Source organism: Thunnus albacares, chromosome 11, assembly GCF_914725855.1.
Source record: "Thunnus albacares chromosome 11, fThuAlb1.1, whole genome shotgun sequence".
In the NCBI taxonomy this organism is placed as follows: Eukaryota; Metazoa; Chordata; class Actinopteri; order Scombriformes; family Scombridae; genus Thunnus; species Thunnus albacares.
Window position 1 is genome coordinate 29,362,699 of NC_058116.1, and position 27,074 is coordinate 29,389,772.

Genomic DNA, 27,074 nt, shown 5'->3' on the forward strand with positions numbered 1-27,074 from the left:
TCGTTTATGACACTCAGTTTCTCAAAGATTAAAAATATTTAAATTTTCCTGGTTCCCTGGAATGATATAAAACAATCACATGTAATGCTAGATAATAGGGGTGTGCCTGAATACAAATATGTTATTCAGCAAAGCACAAATAGTGGGGTATTTAACGAATATTTGTTTCATACAAGTATTTTTAAAATTATTTGTTTTCGGGAGAAAAAAACAAAAAAACATGTCAAATACCAGAGTGCAGATCGGTTACATCACTATCTCAGTGTCTCTCCTCTGCTCCGCTGGTGCATCTGTCAGCAGGTCTCAACGAGGGGAGTCACATCCACCTGCTACATGACGCACATTTCCTAATTTGGACATCAGTCCCTGAGTTGGGGGTGTTCCCCAGAGATAAAGCTGTGCCTTCTGACACATGCTTCATGAACAAGCTTCATGAACACTTTAATTTTCTAAAATTAAAAGCCTAATAAAAACAAAAACAGGATTTTTAAGCCTCTTTCCACCTTTATTTGAATACAAATACAAATAATTTTGCTGCCTCAACAAATACAGGTACAAATACAAATACTTCTGCACATCCCTACTAAATAAACTAATTATTTAAGCTGTTGAAAAGAGACAGTGGAATAAAAAACAAAACAACCTTGAACGCAACTTTAAATTGAATGTCAGCTGTAAAGATTTCAATCGCTACATTAAGACTGTAGGGTAGAGGGCACTGACACTGAGCGAGGAGAGATACTCAAAACACAATGTATTATTCATCCTCCACCTTTTGCTACTGTATTCCTCAAATAACATCAAGGATACAAACTGGCACAGATCACAGTATGAGGGCTCCTGCTTTGTCTGTTGTCTGACTGTGAGGGGTGTGATCAACCCTTACACATCTGAGCAGATCAGGTCTCAAGACAATCTCCGTGGGTTTGGGAAATAGAAACGCACGCACACACACACACACACAGCTGAACATGTTAAACAGGTAAAAAACAGAAAAACACACCTCAATCCACACACTAGCTTTTGGAGCTTATTTGCATTATACTGTATATATGGTTTCCAAGGGTCAAGAATAAACTTTTATGCTTAAAAAACTCATATTCTCTGTGGAAATCTCAACTAAAATAAAACAAGACTACACTTTAACTTTAGCTATGAACACTACATACATGGCTGATACCTTCATCACCTACAGTAACTGTGCTGATTTAGTCTTTGCAGAGTTTTTCCGATACTCAGGTTGGACCAAAGTACCTTAAATAGTATCTGCAAAACACTTCACAAGAAAAATAATATACTCATAAAGGTTTGGTGTTTTTTTACTGTCAACAAACCCAATGAAAAGACAAAAAACAACAATGCGTTGGTCCTTTTCTAAATACTTAATGAGTTTCCAACCTTGTGGTACTCCAACCCCATTGGTTCATACTGAAGAAATAAATCTTTAAAAGCAGCTCCAAAATATATAGTTTTTTGTTTTGTTCTGTTTTTGTTTTTTTTTAAAAAAAGGCTTAGTCATTTCCTAAGCTGGGCACTACAGTTTTTAGGAAACATTACTTCAACAGGAGCACATTTTCAGGACTATTTTCAGCTGCAAATTAATACGTCATTGGATCAAAAGTGTGTATTTACTGGAGCAGGACAGTAAATGTGGAATTGACTCAAAATAAACTGCTGTTTGTGTGTTCATGGTAACGAAAGAACACGTCACCCAGTGCAGCGACGTGTTTTTAATGGTTTTTGTAGCTCTACGGCACAGATATACAAATAATGCTTGTTATTTGGATCAATTCAATGTTGGTTTGATTCGTTTCATGGGACAAGAAGAAAAATATAGAGCTGTGCCTTAAAAATGTGTTCATTGGGGGAATTGTAGAAGTGGTGAGATTGCATAAATCAATGGAAAGACTTTAATTGAAGTGAATGAGTCCGGTAGAGGGTTAGAAAATGTGTTAAAAATGTGTCCGTGTGAGCTGAATATGTTCCCACTGGTGCAAACATTAGCGATTATCCATCAACGGACTCTTTGCAATGAATAAAAATGGACTGCAAAACAATTGAGAGGTCAAGATAAAACTAAAACTTCAGTCTTAATGCACCAAGAATACAGTTGGGATAAAGGGCAGAGGAACCTAATATTGCTGAGAGGCATTATTGAGGATAAGCTGTCTGTCTCACACCCTTTAAAAGAGGTTCAAACCAGCATGCCTCGGTAGAAGAATGATCCTAGAATATAAAATTATTTCCCGTTCAATTAAAATTAAAGGCCAAAAGTGCTCAGTTATACTGGGGAACTCTGCTGCAGATGAAAATCTCACTGCCCCCATATGACCCCAAGGCAGCTACCCTGCTAGAATTAAAAATCTAAAAAGTAGGATTTTACACACAAACCGCTGTGAGTGACGTGCACACACACACCAGTTGGTTCTCTATCAAGTTATGACAATACCGGGAGACTCATTAAGATAACTTCTAAAACACTCAACATAACCCTGAACACATCTCTGAAGCCTGCACTAAAGTCATGAGTGTTGACCGTGATAAAATAGCCCTTGGTAATGTTAAAGCATTGCTAGTTAGCGATACCCAAAATGATACAAATGTGTACTGAACAGGCACGAAAAGGCTCAGTGTGAATATTGCTGTCGGTGGTTTTTTTGGACTAGAGTGTGGTGCAAACAAGGACACAGAGTTTCACAGAGGGAAAAAACTGTCAGCTCAGAATCCAAACGCTCTTGAATGCTACTGTGTTTTTTTTGTTTTTTTATGTATTAACTCCTCAGTTCAGAGCTCTTGTTTCAGGAGAGCTATGTTTATTTAAAAATGCACCATTTTTACCAAGGGGAACAGAAGACAGGAGCCACTACAGTCTTTAAGCTCTGGCCACTTATTCTTATTCTTAATCTCCCCTGTTACTCTGAAAAAAGCCTTGTAAAGATCTGAAGTATTTAAAGCTCAGTCTCTCCCAAGTTGGACATAAGCAAACATACAAAGACAAGCTAGCTCACGGAGCACTGCTGGGAAGTCTGTGATGCTTACTGTGAGAGAAAAGGCTTCCTGCAGATACTTAAATTTGATGTTCAAAATTTAAGGTGATAAAACTTCTCTAAAAGATCAGTCTTAAATTTGTAGATGATACCTGCAAGAGGAATATTATCTACTAATCAGAAAAACAGTGAAAATGTCTTCATTAAACAACATTTGTCATGTTATTTAAGAGAAACATGCTTCAATTACAGCATCTGGCTGCTCTATGAATGGAGGCTCATTTCATTTGGGAACAATGTTTTTAATAATATAATATATAATACCATCCATTATAGAATAACATTAGTTCTGCACGTATGCTCTTCTGGACAACATAATTGCACAGCAATATTGTTGACTTTATCCGTGATGTAAGGGGGCAATTTAGCTCGCCAGCAACGAGAGCACAACCTTCCACCTACTGTGTAGAACCCTGTAAGTTGATGACATTTTTAATGAGATTGGGATCAATTTAAGCAGCGTGTATAATAAGTTATTACTCTGTTTGAAAATGCTTCTTTCTGTAGGGGGGAAACCCCTTAATCTCAACAAATGAGTCAACAAACAACATGCCCTAATTTAGAGCCCGTCTGGTATAAACTGTAAAATTAACTTTTCGTTTGTTTGTTTTTGTTGCTGTTGCAGTTTCATGCAATGATTTTTAACGTTTCCTCAGAAGAGCAGGAGGTGATATCCTGCCACTTACTGAACCCTTGTGCTGTTGTCTCAGCAGGTCTCCTCTCTTAATTCTCCACGGGGGGATGTTCTGTGACCTTTCACCTGTGGTTCTGGTCAAGTCTGGCCTCTAGTTGAATACAAACAGCAGGGTGTGTGATGGGAGACTTTTTTTTCCTTTCTTTTCTGGTGTTTACAACAAATGGAACAGCAAGATGGCAACAGTAGAGATCTTCAGGGAACCAAAATGTTGAATGTGAACCTGAACCCAACATGCATAAATTCATTTTCAAAAAGGAGAGACCCCTTTTGAGCATAATAGACCCAATCCAAGATGCAGTCAGCCGGAACAGACCCTAACAGAGAGAGAACACCTGTAGCAGCATGATGCACCATATCTTCTAACCTGTTTTATATCAGTCAATCCAAAAATCCAAAATTCATTTAAGAGCATAAATATCTTGTAGACAACTGACTTTCCTGAAATAAGCTCAGCTTCAGTTTTCTTGTCAGAACTTTTTTCTCATCTTTGTTGACTGTTTGCATAAAAGCAGGAGCTGATGTATCAGCTGGTCTTACCGACTTGTTCTCTTTTTCCTTTAACTTGTTTCTCACGTCGAAAAAGAAACTCTGCATTTTTCTTTTCACCTCACAGTTTACGTTCTCCTCAAAACACACAGTTTTCTCCCACACGATCAGAGCTGATGCCACGTGCTCTTGGGTCCATTCTGATCCACTCGGGTAAGGGACATATTGGACATTGGACATTAGACAGAGTAGAATTTGGACTTAGTCTGAGTTGGTTATTCCAGGTCAGGTCTTGGTTGCTCGGAACAGAGTGGACCAATGAAGACCTTTAAACCAGGGTTCAATGATAGATAAAAACAGGAAGGGAAAAACTGAAAAATAAGTCAGAGGGGCATGTTGAGAAATGTAAAAAAGGAAGAGACAAAAAAAAAAAAAAACGAGGGAAAGAAAGACACAGGATTTTGTGCAAATTTCCGTCCTACATGTGCAAAAACACCATTTATGGGTCACTTGTTTTTACAGCCTATTTTATCACTAATGTAATTCCCCTGTCATGACGTGGCTGTCTATTTTCCCTTGGCAGCGCACATTCCCAGTTAACATATCACTTTCCCCTACTACTACATCACACACACACACATACAGAGGCTGGGATTTGGATAAAGTTGCAGGGGTTATCTTATCTAGTGTGCAAGCTGTGCAAGCGTTGAGGGTCAAGCCAGGTAACCAAAACCTTACATACCTGATCTTTTTTTTTTTTTTTTGTCCAACAAGACAGTGTCAGCCTGTGTCAGTTAGTAGATTTGTGTTGTGTTTGTGGTTGATGAGTCTGGTGGTGATAATGGCGACGAGCCAGACAGAGAAGAGGAGACAGAAACAAATCGAAAGCGCTTTTAGGATACTAACGCAGCCAAGCACATGTATAAAGAACTAAGTGTCCTCTTACCTCAAGTATTTGTGTGTGGTTCTTTCCATGTAAGTATGCTCAGTAATGCTTAGACCGGGCACTTCTAGATGAGAGAACAGGAAAATGAACTGTACGCTTCTACCGAGTAAGGCTTAGTGTGTACTTTGCCGCTATTGCTGTCAAGTCTCGAATGATGCACCGTCAGAAAGCACGGGGGATTAGGTTAATTATTTTCTTTGCAGTCTCTGGAAACTTTGTTATTGTTTTATTATTCTGTCTCTAACACTCCCCATAATCCCCATTATCTACAAATTACCTCGTTTGAGAAGAATTCACTAAGTATTCTCCTTACCTTGAAAGCAGTCAACATTTCAACACACACACACACATACATACACACACAGAGACTGCTATGTGCTATAGGCAGGATGCGTCTAATTAATGAGATATGGATGGGGGGATCCAGCGGTGGAGTATTATTGCACATGATGTTTGGATAGCAAATTGAGTGAAGAGCATTGTTGAAACGATTGATGATTTATGGAGCGCGATTCAATAGCTCACATCGCAGCGTCAGGCGACACAATGATAAAATCAATCCCCCACAATCCCCGGTTAATCTGTCGTAAATAGGGCACAGTAATCTGCATAATGCCGTAGCGTTAAAACTCTGCACTTTATATCTGAGGTCTCATTTGAATGTATGTGTAACCAGTGAATCAAAAAAAGTAAAAAAGGAAGCACTAAAAGCACTGCTTGATTATGACTATATGCTCTGTATTACTTACTTTTTATCAAAGAGTGCATTTAATCATTTAATATTAAAGCTGCCTTATTCAATACCTTTGTGTTAACAAAGGCTCAAATGACTATGAAATGTGAAAGGAGTCACACATAGAGAACTATCATCTGACTCTCTGACACTGTCCTCCCAAGAAAAAATGACTCAACAGGGTGTAATGTTGCTAAAAACAGACGTATAGTCACGTTTGAGTGACAGATGCCATCCAGCAGTCGTAGTAATTATGACCCGGAGCGGTAGTGTAGTAGTTTAGATGATGTATACAAAGGCTGACAAATGGTGTGAGGTGCGGATGGAGGCATTAACCCAACAGTGGACTTTGCCACAGAAGACCTCTGTTGGTTTCCCGTTTCCAAAAACCGCCAGTTCCAAACCTTATAACCCCCGTGGTTATTATTGTAGCCATGATGACGAAGGTGACCTAACCCACACCACATGTTTCTGTAACCTTAACAACATTTTAACCCAAAACCGTGATCTTTCCCTAAACTTAACCAAAGGTTTTTGTGCCCTAAACCTAACCAGACATCAACCGCAGCGGCGTTGTCACATCATGAGACATCATTATTTTTTAATAGTGATTTGAAACTGTTTCGGAAAACACAAACAAATGCTGATTACTGATTGCTAATTATGATGATGCTGCTGATTACTGCTGATAGGGGCTGCCAGATTAGAAAATGCTCCTATGTGTCGTTCTGGAGTCACATGGTCAAACTACGTGTCTGGCTGTTTAATTTGGAGGACTTGATGCTGCTTTAACAAACTTTTTTTTTTTTTTTTTAATTTTATATAAATTACTCAAATAATCTAACAAATGTCTGCCAAAGGAATTGCCCGATGGGACCAACTGTGGTTACCAAGAATTAAAATCTTTATAGCAAAGTGTTTCTACTTAGTGACCCAGCAAAAATTAAATATCAAATTAAACTGAAATCAGCTAAAATAACCAACCTAACTGCCAGATAATTAGTTGTATAATAGCTTATAATAGCTTATAATAGCTGTCTGTCTGCAGTAAACAACAGAACTCTTAATGTGTTCATTGGCCAGTCAAAATGTTTAAACTAGTAAGAGTATTAAGTGCTGATAATTCATTCATCTCCATTTTGCTCAAAACTTTCTAGAACGTTTTTTTTTTTTCATTTCTTTATCCTTTTATGGAAAACTAAATACAGTATGTCAGTTTCTCGTTTTGGCTTTTAAGCAGTGCTTGGACATGAAGCACAGGCCAGGTTCACGGGGAGGTTGCCCTCTCGTAAATCTGTCGTCGCCGCGGCACACAGTAGAACCCGGGCCGGTTTCGGCTGATTTACACCCTGCTGGGAATGATAGGCAGGCAGTCGGGCCGACAGTCTCTGCTCTGTGTCTGGACGACATCGTTGCAGCACCGAGTGGGACTGGGAAGGAGGGTGGGGTTGGGTTGGAGGGTGGGGAAGGAGGGGGATCCGTCTCCACTTGAGACTGTCCAGGGAGCAGTCGTGAGAGGGAAACACAAGCCAACAAAGCCCCCTTTACAGTACACAGCAGTGTTGGAGAGAGCTGTATGAGGAAAATATGCAGCCTTTCCATCTGCTGACTAAGGCTGAAGAGGGTTATGTTTTGACGTTAATGCTAAATGAACTGGTCATGTTGTCCTCCTGTTTGTTCTCAGGGTGTGTGTGTGTGTGGGATATGTTGTTAGTGTGTGTGTGTGGGTAGTGTGAGACTGTGGAGAGTGCAATGTGGGAAGTGTGAGAGTCTGTGAGGGGGTGGGACTGTGGGTGTTTGAATGTTAGCATGTGTCTGTATGATGGATTTGTGCTACATGTGTTTATGATATGCATTTGCTGTTTGCCTGCATATGTGTAAAGTAGAGTTGGCGTGTCTTCATTTGAATGAATGACTGAATATATGAAACTTTATTGATCCCCACAAGGGAAATTCACTTGTTACAGCAGCTCAAAACTCAAAGAAAAACATCGAGTGAGTGATGAATAAAAACTAAAGACTATAGACTGCACACACCTATCACATATACAGATATGACCTGCAGTGGTAAGACACACACAGTGTGCAGTATTGCATTAAATATTGCACTGGAAATTGGATAATTGCACCAAAAAAACCCAAAAAAAACCAGTATGAAGTCCTATTGCACAAGGTTGAAACATAAGATAAATATGATGATAAATAAATGATAGAATGATAATGAATAAATAAGATATATTGCCTGAGATGTATTGTGCTAAGTAGCTGTGATGTTATACGTGGTGGGTGATGGTGACATCGGTGTTACAGTATGCTACCGTTAAAAAGTCTGACTGCCGTCAGGACGACGGACCCGTTGTACCGCTTCCTCTTACGCTGTGGGTGTAGCAGTCTGTTGCTGAAGGAGCAGCTTAAGGATGAGAAGTGTTGTCAAAGATTGACGACAGCTTGGCTTACATCCTCCTCTCACCCACCTCCTCTATGGGATCTAGAGGACAGTCCAGGACAGAGCTAGCCTCTTAAAACCAGTTTGAGTCTTTTTCTATCCCTCTCTATGCTTCCACCTCCCTAACAGACTCATTGCTCACTCTGAAGGACCTCAGTCTGCCCAGCATATGGAGACGACTTTGATCCTTTTTGTACAGGAAACCCAAGTTGTCCAGTTTATTGTTGAGGTTTTTTTTATGCATGTCATAAGTGGGAGATTCTTCATGTGCATGACTGTGAAGACATGTTTGTCTGGAGGTGGGTGTGAATGCGTGCGACTCGGCGGCTCATGTACCACAGATTTTGTTTTCATGTCGGTGTGCATGTGTGTCCTCAGTAGGATGACTGTTGTGATTGTTGTGTGTATGTGGCTGTTTAATATGTGAGAGGCGGGCATAGCAGCCATCGCAGCATTACCTCACTATTCCCACAACAAATTAGGTTCATGTGTGATCTCAATAAATTGGTGTCAGAGTTGAGGGAATAATTACTGTGTGTGAATGAAGTATTGAGCTCGATCGGCTACACCCTCACCGCTACACAAAGTCAGCATATTGTGACAGGCCTTAATTGGTTTCAAGTTGAGTTTGAAGAGCTTTTAAACATTATAAATTAATAATTAATTGCAGTTCCAGATTTAAAATATAAGGACTGATGTTAGATTTATGATTGTCCACTAAATGTTAAGATCTTAAAAGGGCCTAAAAGCCCCAGTCGCCAAACCTCAAGGTTAGCTAAGCTTATGTTGAAGAGAAAAACAGCAAAGTTCAGCATCTCAGGGTTGTTTTTTCACATAAAGCCTCGGGACTGGGTCGGGCTCAGGCTGTAGTATTTTCAAATGTAATTTAATAAGAAAATGATCTCTTTCTTTCTGTCACTGATTCTCTGCCAATTATCTACATTTATACGTCTCATGTGTTGCAATTTTGATACACAATACCTACTGATGAGCAGGAAGATAAACAGAGTGCAGCCTGGTGAGATAGCTGTCAGTAATGGATGAAATAAAGCAAAAAATTGCAAAAAAAAAAAGGGGAGCTTCATGTAATCTCAAATGCTTCAGGGAAGGCTGTTGCATTGTGGAAACGTGACCTTGTTGTGATTACAGATAAAAACCTCCGACCTTCCTCTACAACTCTTAAAGAGCATCGTGATGGTGCCTGTACAAAGTTCAGCTGGAAAAGACGTTTACAGCACCAGCCTTGTTAATCTGGCCAGTATTCACAAAAGGCAAACTGAATCTACTAACTGGTGAGGCAGAGCTGGTGGGCCGTCGTGACATATTCTGTATAATTGTCAGATTAATTATTCTTTTATGCATGAGAAAGTCTTGTCAAGGCAATCATATAACTTTGAAGAAGAAATCATATTGATGATAACAAAAATATAGCCTCAGGTCAGATTTGGGTTCGGGTCTGAAACGTATGGGCCAGGTTCAGGTCTCGGTTTTAGACCCATGCAGGACTACACATCACGTTTAACTGACCAATTTCCTGGTTCACCTTTCTTTTATTGTTTTATTTAAAACAGGGACAGTGTACAATGAATGTATTGCACTACATATAGCAATTATTAAAACTAATACATTCTCTAATATTTGTAGGGATATCATTCCACTTTGTTGCTGCAATTGAAAAAGCAGTTTGAGCAAATGTTGTCGAGCAGAGTTTTACATAACAGTCTCCCCTCGTTGATGATCTTGTTTGTCTTTTTTCATCATGAACTGTTAGAATAAATTGTTTAAGGGGTGGTGGAGCTAAACCATGCAGTATCTTATAAAGTAAACAAACATCAGTCATACACAAAAAAATTTCAAAACTCAATATGTTGTATTTTTCGATAATATTGCAATAGTGGTATGAGTTTGGTTTGTTTTGTCCAGTGTTTTGAGAACTCATTTAAACAGTTAAGACAGATGTGCATGTACATCAGAGTGAATACATGTGATGTGATACCTGAGATGTTATATATATATACACATACATATATAAAATTTAAGTTACAATCCATAATCAAGCCTAAATAATTAATGGTTGACAACTTCTACCTTTTGTCCTTTCACTAAGATCTCAGGGTCAGGAGTGCTGACTTTTTTAAATGAGATTGAACCAGAGTTGTAGTTGTAAAGCTGCTTGCTGCTTTGATTTAGAACGAACATATATGACTGTGTCATCTGCGTACATTTGTATCTGGATGTCAGCACAGATGATTGATTAATCACTGAGATAGATAGTGAACAACAGATGTCCTAAAAAGGAAACTTGAGGAACCCAAACAGTGCAGTCTAGAACGGTAGACTGATGACTGTTTATTCTAGTGATATGTTGTCTGTTGTGAAGCAGTGAAGGAGGACAGGCCCATCGGCATTGATGGAGAGAGCCTGTCCAGGAACTGATAGTCTCCAGATCAGCCACATTAGCACCTGCTGCTGCTGGGGAGTCCATGAAGTTTCGTCTTTCTTAAGTTGGTATGGCGGGGATAATCTCCCCTCCAGTTAGACGACCGTCTGGCTGAGCAGAGTGCAGCTAGTACATCCAGGTGGAGAGGAAAGAAGTGCCATCACAATTTGTTTACTTTATCAGGAGAGCGAGACTCTGGTATCAGTTTTTGATGTAATTTCCCTGTAGACAGAGCTGGTTACATGTCGTCTTAGGGTGATGTGGTAGTCAAAGTAAAAATCAGGAGTTTGGATCCTCAAACCATTGAAATAATTTCAGTGCTTAAAACTTTTAACTCAATGCTTATCTTTACTCTTAAACAAGTGAAAAATCTTTTTTTTTAATATGTTGTATTTTGACATGTGTCCACTGTAGTAGACACCATGCATCAACGGAGTAAAAAGTGATTCATGGAAATCAATATAGGCAAAATATATATATATTATTTTATATATATTATTTTATTACTAAGAGCAAACGGTATGAAAACACATAGGAACATTAAATAACAACAACAATAGAGGATATATGAAAAACATGTCCTAGGCCCAATAGACAGAATGTACCCTTTGTTGCATGACGTCCACTGTAGTGGACACCATGCATGAAAGGGTTAAAAGAAACTAACAGCAGGATATAAATAAACTTTAAAGTCACATAAAAAACAAGTAAAATCCAAAAATAGCAACAACAGAGATCCTGCTGACAAACGTGAATGCTGACACATGAGCATCAATGTCAAAATCACTGATGTGCATTGATGACCTACTGTACTCGCCATAATTGTGAGCACTCACTTCCTGTGCACTGAGGGATTATTAGCTACATTACAGGTATGCTCACTTTTATCTCAGGTTTAGCAAATAAAGTTGTAGTTAATCTGACTTAACTGTCATCTTGTTTACAGCCTGTATGACTGACTGCTTGTTGCACTACTGGTCCTGTTTTTAGTGATGTCAACACATTATGATGTCTTTGTATTGGTGCATATTCCTCTATAAGTCTGTCTCATTTGTTCACTTGAAGGTGGTATGATACATGTGAAATACACAGAAACATGAAGGTGGTGTCAGTAGGGGCCTACAACAATTTTTCAGCCCCGGCCCACCAAGTTGGTTAATCTGGCCCTACTCAGCTGCCTCATTCATCATTTACTCTCCAGAAGTGGTGGCCTTTATAAAGTGTCAGCTCTCACTATTACTCAGCCGATTCCCTCATGCCGTTGCCTTTTTTGCTGCCGCGACTCCCTCCACCGCCGCAACCCTCCTTCATATGCGATTTGAGCCTCGGTACCGCTGATCTGATGATCTAATGTTTTCTGACTCTCTCTCTGATCTCTGACTGTGATTTAGTATCCCAGCTGAATCCATGTTGCTGCTAAAATTCTGGCCATTTCCTTGATATAAATGTCTCTGACTGAACTGTAGATTTATTACTAGTGAGAAAACATGCACATGCCTTTACTCTGCAGTGATTTGTTTTTACAAATTTGCCCTTTTGTACTTCTAGATAAAAGTTCCTTAAGTTGTTTTAATTTAATATACTTTACAAGCAGTGTGATGAGTCACCAATGAGTATTAAAACAATAAGTGACAAATACAAGGCACAGAGGGGATAATTATGCCTTTTAAAAACGTTGTTTGGATCAGTGAACATTATTAATTAATTATTAATGAGCACATCGTGCTGAGATCAAAATACATTTTTTTTTTTTTTCTGGTCTGTGTGTTTATGTGGTGTTGGATGAATTCACATCTGTGACTTTGTGCTGGAATATCCGTATTCCTCCCATGGGGGCGCTGTTGAGTCACGATCAGAGAAAAATGGAGTGCAGGGAATTTTCTCAGACAGACAGAGAAATGATAAATGCACTCACACACACACATTCACACACACACACACACACACTCAGAAAAAAAGAGAGAGAGAGAGAAAATAGGACCTGTGCCTTAGCTGCTGCCCGCCTCCTGCTCTCTCTCTCTCTCTCTCTCTCTCTGTTCATGCAGGCGGTGTGTACCTTGTGGTCGCTCAGCCTCTCTGGGAGGGGCTCCGTCATTGTATAGCTCCCAGCTGTATTGTTTCGAAGTGTGACCATGTTGGGTGTAGGGAGTTTTCCCAGGGTCTGTTCTGCCAGTGTATGGAGCCCAGCATCTCTGTTCCAGTGCATAGCCCCTTCCTGTCATTCACAGCGGGTTCCTTCCTGTGTTCAAACACCCCGTTCTCCATCCTCCCCAATCCATGGAAATCCAAAGCAGCTCCCAATATTGACTAATTAATACAGCAGGAGAGGCTAGACAGCAGAAATCACTCCTCAGATATTTCTCTGATCCAAAGTTAATCTGAAGTAAAACCATGGAGCCAGTGATTCCTTTTTATTCCCCTCTGGCTAAGTAACAGTAGACTGACATTTCAATGCCGAGTGAGAAAGGTGAGGTGTGCATTAGAAAATCATTTTTTAATTAGCGAGGTTCTTTAGTGAGTGAATTGACCTAGAAACGTCTAAGTGGAAGCCATTTCCAGCTGCTTGAAATCTCAAAAAGTGATAAAAAAAAAAGTGCCTTAGTGATTTCTGTCCATTACAGGAGCATCCGGAGGTAAACGAGATATTATCATCTCACAATCTCTCAAAGTGAGTTTTTTTTTCTCGACTGAATCATTTTCTTCCATCTAGCATGCTGTAGTGAAAATGATTTTGGTTTGATAACAAAAATGTGTTTTTGTGTAAATGACTGTAGAACAAAAGTAACTTTAATACATAACCTAATATCTTTTTTATTACAAGCTGACATAGATTTTATAATTAATTCAAAAGTTAGTGCTGAATAACAAACAACATTTGCAATCTTTTAATTTTTTAAAGATGTTTTCATAGTTTTATACACAAAGTTTAAGTACTAAAATGTTGTGTAGAGTTTATAGCTTTAGACATAATCTCCAAAATAAAATGAAGACCAGACATGCAAATGCTGGCTATGTATTTATAAAAGCTGAATTAAACAGCGTTACAGATAATCTGACATATTATGTGAATTGCTAACATCAATTATGTGTGCAGTGCATAGATGAGAGGGAGATGTTTTGCAATGTAGAAAAGAAATAAAGTGCCTGTGTCATTTGCCTTCATAAGACAAATGACAAAAGCTGACACAATACTTTAATTTACACATTAATCATTCTTCCCTCCAGTGTTTTTTTCTGTGTGTGTGTGTGTGTGTGTGTGTGTGTGTGTGTGTGTGTGTGTATGTGTGTGTGTGTGTGTGTGTGTGTTATTCTGCTATTCACATGAATCCTTGTATGATAAGTCAATGCTGAGAAAAAAAAATTCTGAACTTGATCTTTTGTAATCTTGATGAATCTTGAATTTTCTTTGTCCTTGATGTTTTGATGAATAAACCATTACCTAAAAATGCTTTTTTGCTGGAAATTTTTTTTTTAAGATTTCTGAGAGCTATTGAACTTTTCTCAACTTTCATCTGATTTCTAGTCTTCTTTCCAACAGATTCGATATGTTTTTACCTGTATTGACTACTGAATTTACAGATTTTCAGAGCATTGTTGTCTTGTTACCTCCTTATGAACTTTGTGTTGGTCTTTTATCTTGTTTTTCATCACAGCAAAGGAAAAGTGTTAGGAGTATTTTTTTGTTTTGTTTGTTTTTTTGCTAAAAAATATAGGAATAATTGGAAATAAGTAAAGTTGGATTGATGTGATGCATCACTAAAGATATCAACGTCATAGCTTACATTTTTTAATCCAAAATGCCAATGAATATACTTATATAATATAGCTCAATAAAGGAAAAGAAATCATCTTGCTTTACCTACATTTTGCGAAAATTTTTCAGATCATAACATAAAATCGTTATAAACAAAGGGTTGGCAAATGTTGGCGAGATTTAACATGTAACAACCAAGCGGCAACCTCTGGGACTGTAAAATGAAGCCAATGTAGAAGTGCCAAAAACTGCAGTTCCTTGAATGACCACCTGAGGCCCCAAAGGCGAGTCAATCCCCATAGACCCCCATGTTAAAATGCCCAACTTTACAGCAGAAATAAACATGTTTACAGCCTGGAACAAACAACGGTTTTGGTCTCTGTAGCTAATTTTTCCTTTCATGACAACTGTACGGGGGGTGAATATTTTTATAACTCACCAATTTAAATTTTATTAAGCCATAAAGTTATGCATAATGAAGGACATGGCTGCTTTGACAAGATGGCGACGGCCGGAGCGGCTCGCTTTGAGCTTCAAAACCGGTCTTCAGAAACCAACGGGTGACGTCACGGTAACTACGTCCATATTTTTACACAGTCTATGGTAATAACCAAAACCTGAGCACTTAAAGGTACCTCGTAGAGTTTTTTTGACCTCTAGTAGTGCTAGAGTTTTGTTTTGTTTTTCTCCTGCATGTGGACTATAGTCAAATGATCTACAGGTGGCTGTAATGTGCCAGAAACTCAGCATTGCAGACTGAAAGCTAGTAAACATGGATGTAAACAATGCAGGATTTGAAATATTTACAATCGACTCTGTGCATTTTCATGAGGAAGGAAAGGCAGTCAACACTTTTGTTAGACCTCAAGGACACACACATTTTGTTTTGATGAGTGACACTTTTATTTGTTTACAAGAAAACTCCGCTGGGCTCCTTTAAAAAGTCAGAGGAGGGAAGATTGGCAGGTGAGGGTTAGCAAACAGGTATTTGATCCACCGTCCCACCGCTGCCACATGGTTTGAAGCTTAACCTGTCTATGAGAGCTGTGAGCTAACCTACTGACCTTCTAAGATCATGAATATTCATCTATTTGCATGTTTGAACAAGAATTTCCCCCCGGTATTTGTTGTTGGATATTTTCAGCTGCACTTATCAACATTTTTATTTTAATTATTAATTGATTGATGTGTAATGTGTTCCTCATGGCGAAGAACCCACAGGAAATTATCACTTAATTATCAGCTCTGCAGTTCCCCTCAGTTCTTTTTTTTTTTTTTTTACCTCATTACTTTTGTTTTCTGGCTCTCAAACTTCACTTTCATTGACCTCATTTCCAGCTGCAGCAGGTAGCTGACAAAAACAAAGACACCACGTACTCATCACCAGGTGAGTTAGCCAGTTAGCTAGTTAGCGACTAGCTGGTCAACATATTAGAGCATTTAGCAGCTAAAGAGTCAGAGATCTTCTCAAAAATTGGTGGAAAGTTAAACTGAGCTAAAAGAGGATTGAATATTTGGCTTCAATCCATCAGGTGGGTAGAAAAAACTCCAATAAATGCTAATGTTGTGATGTAAATGTAATGTGTTAGCTAACACAGATTGTTCAGATTGTGCCACTGCTCCCAAGTGTCCAAAAAAGCATTAGGACAGAATATAGGTGGCACAGTTGCTCTTATTTAATCACAGAAACACACACACAAGCATATGGGCACAGGTTCATACACAGTATAGTGGGGCAGTAGAGACACATTTCCTCTGACTGTAATACTTCTTTATCCACAACAAGGGCTCAAGGTGAACAGCAATTTGGAGCGTGTGCTGCTGTGAGACAAAGTGAAAAGCAAGTAAGCAAAATGCGCCAAACTTTTTAATTTGCTCCACAGGGTTTGAGAGGCAATTAGAAAGAAACACTTGCTGATAAAACAAAATGTCCTTTTGTTGCCGTCTGTGCGAGCGCAGATGGAGTATGGGATGGATGGTCCGATGAGTCACAAACCATGAGAGGTTAAATGTGTTTGAGTCAGGCATATTTTCTTCAGCGCTGTTGCAGAGATAAGGCACATGTCTTACACTGATGGCTATGTTTTTTCTTTGTGAGAAACCCAAACCTGCCCAAATACCGATCTATCAAACCGCCTCTTTAACACCAAGGTTTTGTTAAAGAAAACAAAAAACAATTCCTCTTATTGTCCAGCAGTCTTATCAGCGGTAGGTGTTCTCTTGAATACAGTCCCAAATCTATCAGACAAATAGGGAGTAGTTTCATATCTGTACCAACACATTGGCAGCTCTATTTAGACGATCCAGCGGGCCAGATGCAGAGCTGACCAGCGCCTGAATACCAGGCTCGAGGTTAAACCTACAGCAAAGAATGTGCTGATTTCTGGGTAAGATGGAGACTTCAACCTTCTACCTAGACTTTAACCTCTGGGAAGGTTTCAGCAAGAAGTGGTTATGGAGCAGCTGAGTAAATAACTGAAATATTTTATAGCAACTAAACGGTGAAACCACATCTCATACTAGGACCTCATGGATAAATAAGCTAAAAACTCTAAAATAGTCTGCTCTCGGCTTTTAAACTAAACCTTTAGGGGCAAGTTCAGACGTAGGCAACTCATTTTGTCATTCCACTTTCTATTGATAAAAAGCAGGCGAAAAAAAACTTCCTGCCTCTCTCTCTATATATATACATTGGTAAAGCAAACAGTGCTGTTTGTTGTGGAACTAGAAATAGAGAATGGCATGCCTACGACTGGAGCAACAGCCAGGATACAGGGCCTCAGATAGGAGCTACATTACAATAGTCGCCTCCAGGGTGGCTCTCTGAACACTTCCCCAGTGAACGACCGACGGCTGCCACCCTGAAGATCCTAAAAAAAAAACAATCATATCTCCCAGCTGGTGTTTCTTAGGGTTAGGATTAAAGTAGCATGTTAAATCTTCTCCCATTTAGATAAAGAAATTGCAGATACAAAATAAATAATTCCACCCTACATTACCAAAAGTAATTCTGGGACTGTTTACGATTCATTATTTATCATTATGTTAATAATTGAGGTGGAAATTGCAATTTACAGGAATACAACTCTGGAGTGCTTCTTATTGATCATGAGAGCAGTTTAAAGTTTATCTATTACTGATGCACTGACTCCACTTCACGGCACTGCTGAGATGAGGATGTCTGTCAGAAGAAAAAGAAACATATGTACACATATCTTTGATGAATAAAGCAAAAGTTAAATACGTTTAATTGGATATTTAGACATATTATTCTTTTATTTTCTGTTTTTCTGTTATTTATGTACTGTTATGATGTCAGATATCTAATGTCAAACATGGTCAAAGTTCCCAAACTTGAGGATAATTTATGTAGAAATGCTCCAGGGCTTCAACCTTCTCTGAACGCTTCATTTGTGACCATTTTTTCTATCTTGCCGACGAGCTGATGTCACCTTGCATGCCCAAAAAAGGCCGTCCATTCCATAGCCTTGGTTGCTTAAGTTTTTCCATGTGTCCACTTTGGATCGGATTTTGTCTTGAACGTGTACAGAAGTATTTGAGAGGTTGACATTTCGAGTACAGAATGAGAAAAAGTAGTAAAATCCTACTACTATATTTTGTTTCATAGTTTGTTGACAGTCTCCTGAGCCACTGGAAGTCAGCCATGACACAGCTTCTGGAAGCTAACCAATCAGAACAGAGTGGGCTCATCGGGAAGGGGGGGGGGGGGGGGGGGGGGGGGGGGGCTTAAAGAGACAGGAGATATAACAGCCTGTTTCAGACGGAGGCTGAACTGAGGGGCTGTATAAAGGGTGTTTCCAACTGTAAATCATGCTGAGATATTCCAGTAGGGCCCCAGATGAAAAATAACGACCTGGAAATGTGCATGATATGACCCCTTTAACATAGACTACATACATAACTTTTTGGAGCACCTTGTTGCATTTAATGATGAATGAAACTGACATAATATTCGGGACAATCTTTCTGTTAAAAAGCCATTATCATCAGAATTTTCATCACTTTGGTTATAATAGTCTTGACTGAACATCGAACAAGTATCTGAGCCGGGGCCATTTTTCTCTGAAATAAGTTTTAGAACAAATGTCGATGAAAATCCAATAAATCACTCTCGTAACCCGCCCCCGCAAAAAATATCTTATATTTATGTCCACTTGTGTGTGTTAACGTCCCCCGGTGTTGCGTCTGGACAGCTCTTATCACTCAGTCAGGGGTGTGTGACGGGGGCCCGGGTCGCAGGGGAGGATGTGTAACTCATTTCCCAGATAATGGCAGGGTTCTGTCTCCCCTCACTGTTTTAGCAGGCCCAATTCGCCAACTCATCAATCCACATACAGACACACCACGCCCCCACAGCCCTCTGTTCACTTATCACCCGAAAACTACCACGGTGCACTCTAAATAACTGCTTCCCTGCACTAATCTGTTCCAATCCCCCACAATGCCTTTCATCCTCTGCATCAAGTACTTTTCCGTCTTTTTTTTTTTTTTTTTTGGTTTCCATGTATGTTGTCTGACGAAACCTCCCATGATAGCAGCCGTGTGACAAAGGAACAAATGTTTCACTCCCCCGTTTCATCTCCTATAGGGCAGCTTAGTTATTTTTGAGATGTGTGGCGAATGTCTGGTGATGAATTCAGAAGTCTGTAGGTGGAGGAGGGACTGATGGAGGATGGCGCAGGCAATTTGATCTCCATGGGTGGTCTGCCATGTTTAAACTGACCTCAAGCTTAATGAGGAAAACTAACAACCCTCTGGATTAGAGGAGAGGAGAGGAGGAGAGGGGGGGGAAAAAACTGAAGGGGAAATATGCAGATGCTTTCATACGCTGCTCCTGCGGCGTGGGGTTGCCCGGCAGATCTCGAGGCGAGCGAGTATGACGGCCACATTAGGAGGGAATGTTACATCGGGTCTATGGTTACTGTAAAACCGAGCTGAGCTGCCACTTTGCGTTTCTGAGGAGCGCTGAGCAGACACCCTACTTTGATTAAAGGTGTTTATACTGGCCATCTGATCCAGTGTGACAATAGGTCTGGGTCTGACTCTAACCTGAAGCCAAACACGCTCTAATGAGGACCAGGCTAGGCTGGTCTCCCTTTCCTCTTTAAATGTGACATTGTAAATCAGGCTCACAATACCTGACAGAAATAGCCTGACCTGGCTGGGCCACTTTTTTCTTTTTTTTTCTTACTTTTCCATTCAATGGTCAACGTGGTTCCATGGTGAATAATTTGAGGTTGGGCAGCGCGAGGGGGTGACAGGATCATTCAATGCCACGTGTGTGTGTCGACCCTATTGTTTGTGCAGCACGGCTTCGAGGAGCGGTGATGCAATCAGGAAGTGATGTCGAGAATTAGCAGCATCTAACATTACAGCACCACTGATCCAGCGGCTTTTGAAAATCATGGTATGGTGATCCATAGTAATTTGTTATGTGTTATACAATATCAACCAAACCTGATATTTGACATCTGCTTCTTTTCAGAGATTTTTTTTTTTTTTCAAGTGCAGGAATGAGAGAAAGGATGGGTTGGGAGGTTTAGGAATGTTTCCACAACCAATGATATTGGAGCTTTGGCACTGCTAGCATCACTAGCACGAATGTCGACATGAATAAAGGGCCAGAGAGGTAGTTATAGAACGAGAGTCAAAAGTCACGGGCCTGGAGTCTCATCTCATGATCCAGCTTCCCATCAAACTCATGCCGTTCAACCACAGCAGTATGAAAATTGCTTTAGAATGGATGAAACTGACAGGGAGGGTAATAACGGACATAACCCGGGTCAGACCTGTGTCTGCGAGTCTATACAAACTCAGTGCACCCAAGCCTTGTTGGTTCCTAGAGCACAGTGATGGATCCCGCAGTTGTAACCCTATATCTGATGCAGAGCCTGCTGCAGGACAAATTATCTCTCTTGCAGTGATGTCTAATGCGTTTTTAATAATATATTCGCCTCATCAGCATCTCACCTCTCAGGGCAAGCCTGTGTACTCTAAATGGGCAAAGGAAGAGAGGCCAGACAAATAGCTTTTAAGAGGTCTTAGTGAGGAATGATGGCGGGGAAGACTTATGGCTCAGCAAAATTAGATCCATCTTGAAAAAATGGAAAAAAAAAGCAAAACTTGGGCAAAAAGTGTAGAACTTGCATTAGTTCAGAAGTAATGTTGAGGAGGGAACAGCCTCATGAATCACTATTCTTCACCATTTTCATTTCTTTCTTTTTTTTTTTTTCTTTCAATCCGACATACATTGAGGGATTCAGCAACCTTCTTCCCTAAAAATACTCCTCGTATGCAGTGCTGTGCCAAAGTTTCAGGCACTAAAAGTGAAGTTTTTATTTATCAGTTAACTTCATACAAAGTTCAGTAAACAGAAGAAACCTAAATGAAATCAATATTTGGCGTGAGAAGCTTTAACTTTAAAACAGCAGCAGTTCTCCTCAGTGTTTCAGGTACTCGGCAGGTCGGTTGTTCCTGCATCTTGGAGAAGTTGCAACAGTTCTTCAGTGGATTTAGACGTCTCAGCTGCTTTTCTGTCTCTTCATGTAATCCAAGACTGACTCCATGATGTTGGGGGGGTCATGCCATCTGTTGCAGGACTCCTTGTTCTTCTTGTTGCTGAAGATCTTTGTGTCTGGAGAATACATTTGGGACTGATCAGATGCCTCCCTGATGGTTTTGTATTATGGAGAAGAATCAAAACATCTGAAGTGCTTAAAATGTTTGTGCAGTATTATACTTCTAAATGGAAACAGCAAATATGTATTAAAAGAAACATTATGCCATCCTCAAATGCACTTTAGTCAAGGAAATGTTTTAAAGAACAGATCTGCAAAATGTTCACAGACAACATATTTCATTTGTTTCATGACAATTAAAGTTAAACATTTTTATTGTTATGTTTAATCAACTCAAAGCGCTTGGTTTCTGCTCTAATTAATACTTTTAAATTAACAATGAATGTATGTAACAAACACTGTTAGCAACTAACAGGTGAACAAAGTGGAGCATTTGTCTGCTTGATGTGTATTAAGTGATTGTTTGCTAACATGTTCTAGGGATGTCTAGAGGTGACCACAATGTGTTGCTAATGTGCATCCACAGTGCACAGAAGTTTTTATATGCATTAATATTCTACTAATAATCAGCTAAAACATAAATGAATAGACTACATGCATACACATAACTGTTGATGGTAAGTTTGCAGAACCTTTATAGTTCAGTAGGTTAACATATACAATGACAAATAAATAGAACCTTTTTCTGAGCTCATTTACAAAAGTTAAGACTATTAAGTAGTCAAATGCTTTAAGCAAACCACCAAACAAAAATGAATTATGCAAACCTCCGGTTCTGTCTTCCTCTAAATGAATTCAAAATGACTAAATCTGAATTATATTATATATTTTACATTATAGCATATACTAATATAAGACAATTAGCCTGGATGTTTTTGGATGAAGAATAAAAAACAGGTTCTGACCATATTTAAAGCTGTTAAAGTCACAGAGTTTGTTCTGCAGGACAAACTGCAGGGTGTTAGGTAATCCCTGCCATGATACACCAACACAACAACAGTTTACAGGCTTGTTTTAATCTGAGGAGACTAACATGAAGTGACTGGATACCATCTTCAGGTTCCTTTATTATGATAAATAATGCTCTGACCTGTAACTAAACCTATGCAAGTATTTGTAGTCATGAATCTATAAGAAGCCGTTCAAAGAGCTGATGAGGCCTTTTACTGAAGGCTGGGCTACTTTGAAATAATAATAATAATAAACTGACTTCATGAAAGCTATAATGAAATAAGCTTGCAAGACACGTGTGCTACATATTATTGTTCATTGATTAAATAAGAGCAGCAAAAATAATTATGATTATTGTGATATATATATATGTTATTATTTGAAGATGACATCAAGACCTTTGACTGATGCAGTACCAAACTGATGTCTTGTTGATGTGCAATCAGAGATTACAGAAACATAGATGAGAGAACAGTGCGATGTCGACGATATCACAAACAGCACTTAGTGTGGAAATAATATGCATCGATTAACAAGAGCAGATATTGTACAGTATTTGTATTTATCTCTTATCTGGATTACACAAGTGACATGTTCACATCAGAAGAACCTGTAATAATCATAATCCAGATTTTGCAGACTGTGAGAGGAAGGGGGTCTGGACTTGGAGAACATTCAGAGGTAATTCTAGATTCTGATGGAGCCTCAGGCAGAAAATCTCACAGGACCCCGTTGACCAACTTTCATTGCCATCACGTTCCCCAGAATACCAATTAAATGATTAGATATTAATCAAAGAGCATTTATAGAATCTAAACAGTTTTATTTTGACACATTTATATTAACAGCAAAAACAAATGTAGTAAAATCCTTAGTAACTATAAAAACAGTTATTTATCTTATTGTTTATTAAAGAAAAAGGATTCCAATTTTTTGTTGATAGGAACTTCACCAGTGTTCCTGCAGAGAGATAAGATACAGATAAGCCTCTATAATACTGAGCAGCTATAACATATTCACAAAGTATATTCAGAATATTTTCTTTACCAAAGTTAAAATAATTTATTTAGTTTACATTAGATTTTAATCAGTCTCATATAATCTCAAGGTAAATATCTAGCAAGATAAATTGTTAACTTGCTAGATAGCATTAGTCAAGTTCTTCCATTTTTAAAGATCTTTATTGAATTTCACAATAAAATTTACAAATACCAACTCCTAAAACGTTAGCCAGGCTACATGTTACATGACATCATGTATCTTTGCTAACGCTTTATGCTTACAGTTTACTATCATCAATCATCATTTATCATCATTTGTCATCATCTGCTCCCCTTACCACTGTCCTGCTTTCTTTTTTCCTTCTCGGGTGAATAACTCCTCTCTATTTTGCGTAACATTAGTCAATACAAATAGTTACCTGGATGTAACGCTGGTCACAGAGACACCAATTAGACGGGGCCCATTAGGGGGGGTTTCCTTGTACCGGTTGTTGCTGCAATGGTACCACAGTTAATGGGGGCCCCCTCATGCCTCTGTCAATCATACAGGCACAGTGTCTCAGTAGGAACAAATGTGCTGGTCAAACATGCACCACGGCAAGGTGGAAGCTGATGACATGGCAGAAATTTTGGGGTGGCCGATCAGATTGTAGCAGCTACCCCTTTAAAACCATGTATGACACATTTGCTATATGGCCAAAAAGATAAATGAATGCGGGTTTATGGATTGGGGAATATTATCATCTTGGTTTAATATTGAAAAAGGAAAAGTTATCCATGCAGCACTTACATTCCCTTCATTTGTGTTAGGAGAAAACATTTAGTGGTGTATATAAACTTAAATTCTAGAAGAAAATGTTGGATCCAAAGGTCTTCTTAAATAAGCATGAAGGGGAGAGTTGCTCATTTGACTAAATTCTCCCCAAAACACTAACTACTTGAGATTTTCCAGATTGGGTTTAAGTGGTAAATTTAGAAGCTAACACTTTCACCCCTCCTCATCCTTCATTCTGAATTTGACACTAAGATGGCTGCTTTAGGCAACTTATTGACCCCTATTGACCTTAACAATCCAATCACACCCTGGGAAACAAAACAAAGGGGGGCTGAGAGCCAAACGTATGGCTACAAATAGGGACAAAATGGCATTACCCATCTACACAGGGTCAGCTCAGCCATTAGGCTGAATCCCAAATATCCCCCATCGCTCTTCCAATTAAGCCGTCAAAGTGGGGCAGATGGTTGTGACGCTATCGGGGTGCCGTGCTGCCCTCGTGCCCACATCTCGTACCCTCTCACAGCCATCCATCACTGGAGAAGCTCTAATTAGCTTGTTATTCTGCCATGCAAACTATTCCAAGCTTCTGAAAAGGCCTCCTCATGTTTTGAATGACAGGGAAAGCATTGAGAGAGGGCAAATGGGAGGAGGAGAGGAAAGCCAATCACTGTGTGCAGAATGGCATTTGAATAGCCTATTCAGCACACTACAGCAGCAATTATATTCCCCCTTTAGACTTCCTGCCAGGATATTTTTCTTTGTTGTTTCTTCATCAAAACGGTGCCATCAATTGACAAGTTAAGCTTGACAGATTAAAAGCTTGTGTGAAAGAGGTCAAAAGAGTCATTTTTTTTTCTTAGCTGAATGTCATCTCTGTAGAAATGAAGTAGCATTTGAATCAGGAAAAAGGTTAAACAATTTCAACGACTGTCGATGAAAACACGTATTGGGTTGTAAAAGTCAATGGTCTTTTTGAACAACTAACAGTCTTTCCTGTAAATGTTACTATACACAATCTGCCTGTCTGAGGTACCGTAGTTCAACGATGAGCCAAGTTCATTTGCACATCCATTCATTCTGGTTCAGCCTCTCTTCTCCACTCCTCTACTTTCCGCTTCATCTCATCAATCCAATCACTGCATACGTTCAGACCCTCTATTACACTTCTTCTCATTCATAAATGTCCCTATTCCTCATTATCTGTCTTGCTCATTTCAGAGACATCCAGTGACATCCGACCCCACCTACCATCAGAGGGTTCAGAGGTCCTCAACACCCTCATGCAGAGCATCTGCACCAGTATCATGCAGTCCGTCTGGGTCTGCACTCAAACTTTCTAAATAAATTGTGTTAATCTCATATTCTTGCAGTGACAGTGAAGCGGATAAAGTCGAGTACTAAAACAAATAAAAGCTAATTTTAATGGATTTTTTCTCTCCTATTTTTTTGGTTTAGTTTTTTGCTACGACATTTCCCATCATTCTTTGGGTGATATTAACAGGCAGTGTATATAATGTTGCCATGGAGTCAGTTAGCTGCAGGCTACACATAATCCATGTTTTCAGACAACAAATTATGCTGCATTAGCTATTAGCAACACTTGTTTGCACAGACAACAATCACCTGGATAATATTTATACTGAAGAAAACTTGAATTTGAATTTGATGATTATGAGCCAGATTTTTTTTCTATACTGATGTATTTGAATTCTGAGCAGATTTATGGATGTTCGTCTTCCTTTATGGACATCAGAGACTGTGATATCACTAGAGAGAGTGAGGAATATTACCATAGATCATACATGACTACCTACAAACAGAAGGTGTTTTTCAGCTCTTTTTGTCCATTTGATGCGATTTTTTAAAGACAGTAAAACTTTATTTTGATTATAATAACTTTATTTGTAAAGCACCTTTCATACAGAAAAATGCAGCTCAAAGTGCTTTACAACAAAAGAAATTAGATGCAACAAGTGCTTCACATCAAAAAAGAGAAAACATCGACATAAAAACATGTAAATCTTTAATGTATAATATTAATCAACATAAAATAAAAATACGATACACAGAATGCGTACTTCTGTGGTGGTAATATGAGACTTAACAAGTGAAAAACTCAGAGTATTTGCGCCTTGGTCTCTGAAGCCAAGAGCATAACAGCAGTTTCCCAACGGACAAAGACTCACCACCAGTCTAGATTAACTGACATAAGCCCCTTTCAGTTTACCCCAAAACATCCCCACAGGTTTAACCTCACACTGGGCCTCATCTGTGTTGGGTGCTACCCGAAGCTGTCCCGGGAAAAAACCCCAAAAAACCCAAAACACCTTTAGTGGCGCTGTGGGGATTAAAAACACACACCACTTTTTCTCTTTTTTCTCAAACCTACCAACCACTGACCTCAGCACTACTTACTAATAATAATAAAAATAAGATAAAATAAAGCGAAAATAGAAAACTTAGAATGTGTACTTAAGTTGTGGTAATTTGAGGCTTAATAAACGAACAGTCAAAGTATTTCGCCATGTGTTCATAATCTATAAATCTATCATCTATAATCGATAACTTATAAAGAGTTCACTGCATTTCTGTTTTGCTATATGAACACATCTGGTAAACATTTGTGATATTTGTAATATAACTCATTATAATAAATTAATCTACAATTTAATAAGTTTAAATATACGGTTTAAAAACAGCTTAAGCACACAAATCACATGACTTCCACCTGAGTAAGAAGCTAAAAGGGCAATTAGCGCTTCTCTGCTAAACTAGGATAGTTTACCTTTTACAGGACTACTGCAACTGTTTTGTTTTGTTTTTTTCTATCATGATTGGATTTATCCACTGCTTTATATAATATGTGGGATAAGAAACTAAATTACCAAAATGTCTGTTCATCAAAACGTACATTTACAATTGAAGATGTCAGCCAGAGTGATGGTTTCTGCCTTTTATTTTACCTGTTTTGATATTAATGCACATTTAAATTACTGTTTCAAGAAAATGACACATTTCTGTCTCATGATAATTTTGTCAGTAATGTCAACATGTCTGTTTCTTAACCCAATTTTGACCACAGTTTTAGTTGCTGTGGTCAAAATTGCTGCAGTTGTTGCATTTTGTAGCACAACAATCCGTTCAACATGATATTGTTCAACAGTGCCTGTTTTCCCTGATATTATGCATGTTAGTC

The 27,074-nt window shown here is 38.9% G+C and overlaps 1 long non-coding RNA gene across 2 annotated transcripts; it reads left to right on the top strand.

Annotated features, from left to right (window-relative positions):
* Positions 1 to 15,862: 15,862 nt before the first annotated feature.
* Positions 15,863 to 25,744, top strand: LOC122992491. Of its 2 annotated transcripts, none has more exons than XR_006406058.1 (3): positions 15,863 to 15,936; positions 16,336 to 16,393; positions 25,097 to 25,744. It is a non-coding gene; the product is annotated as an uncharacterized LOC122992491 (long non-coding RNA). The 2 variants fall into 2 exon arrangements; XR_006406059.1 differs by having other exon boundaries at positions 15,897 to 16,081.
* Positions 25,745 to 27,074: the final 1,330 nt, after the last annotated feature.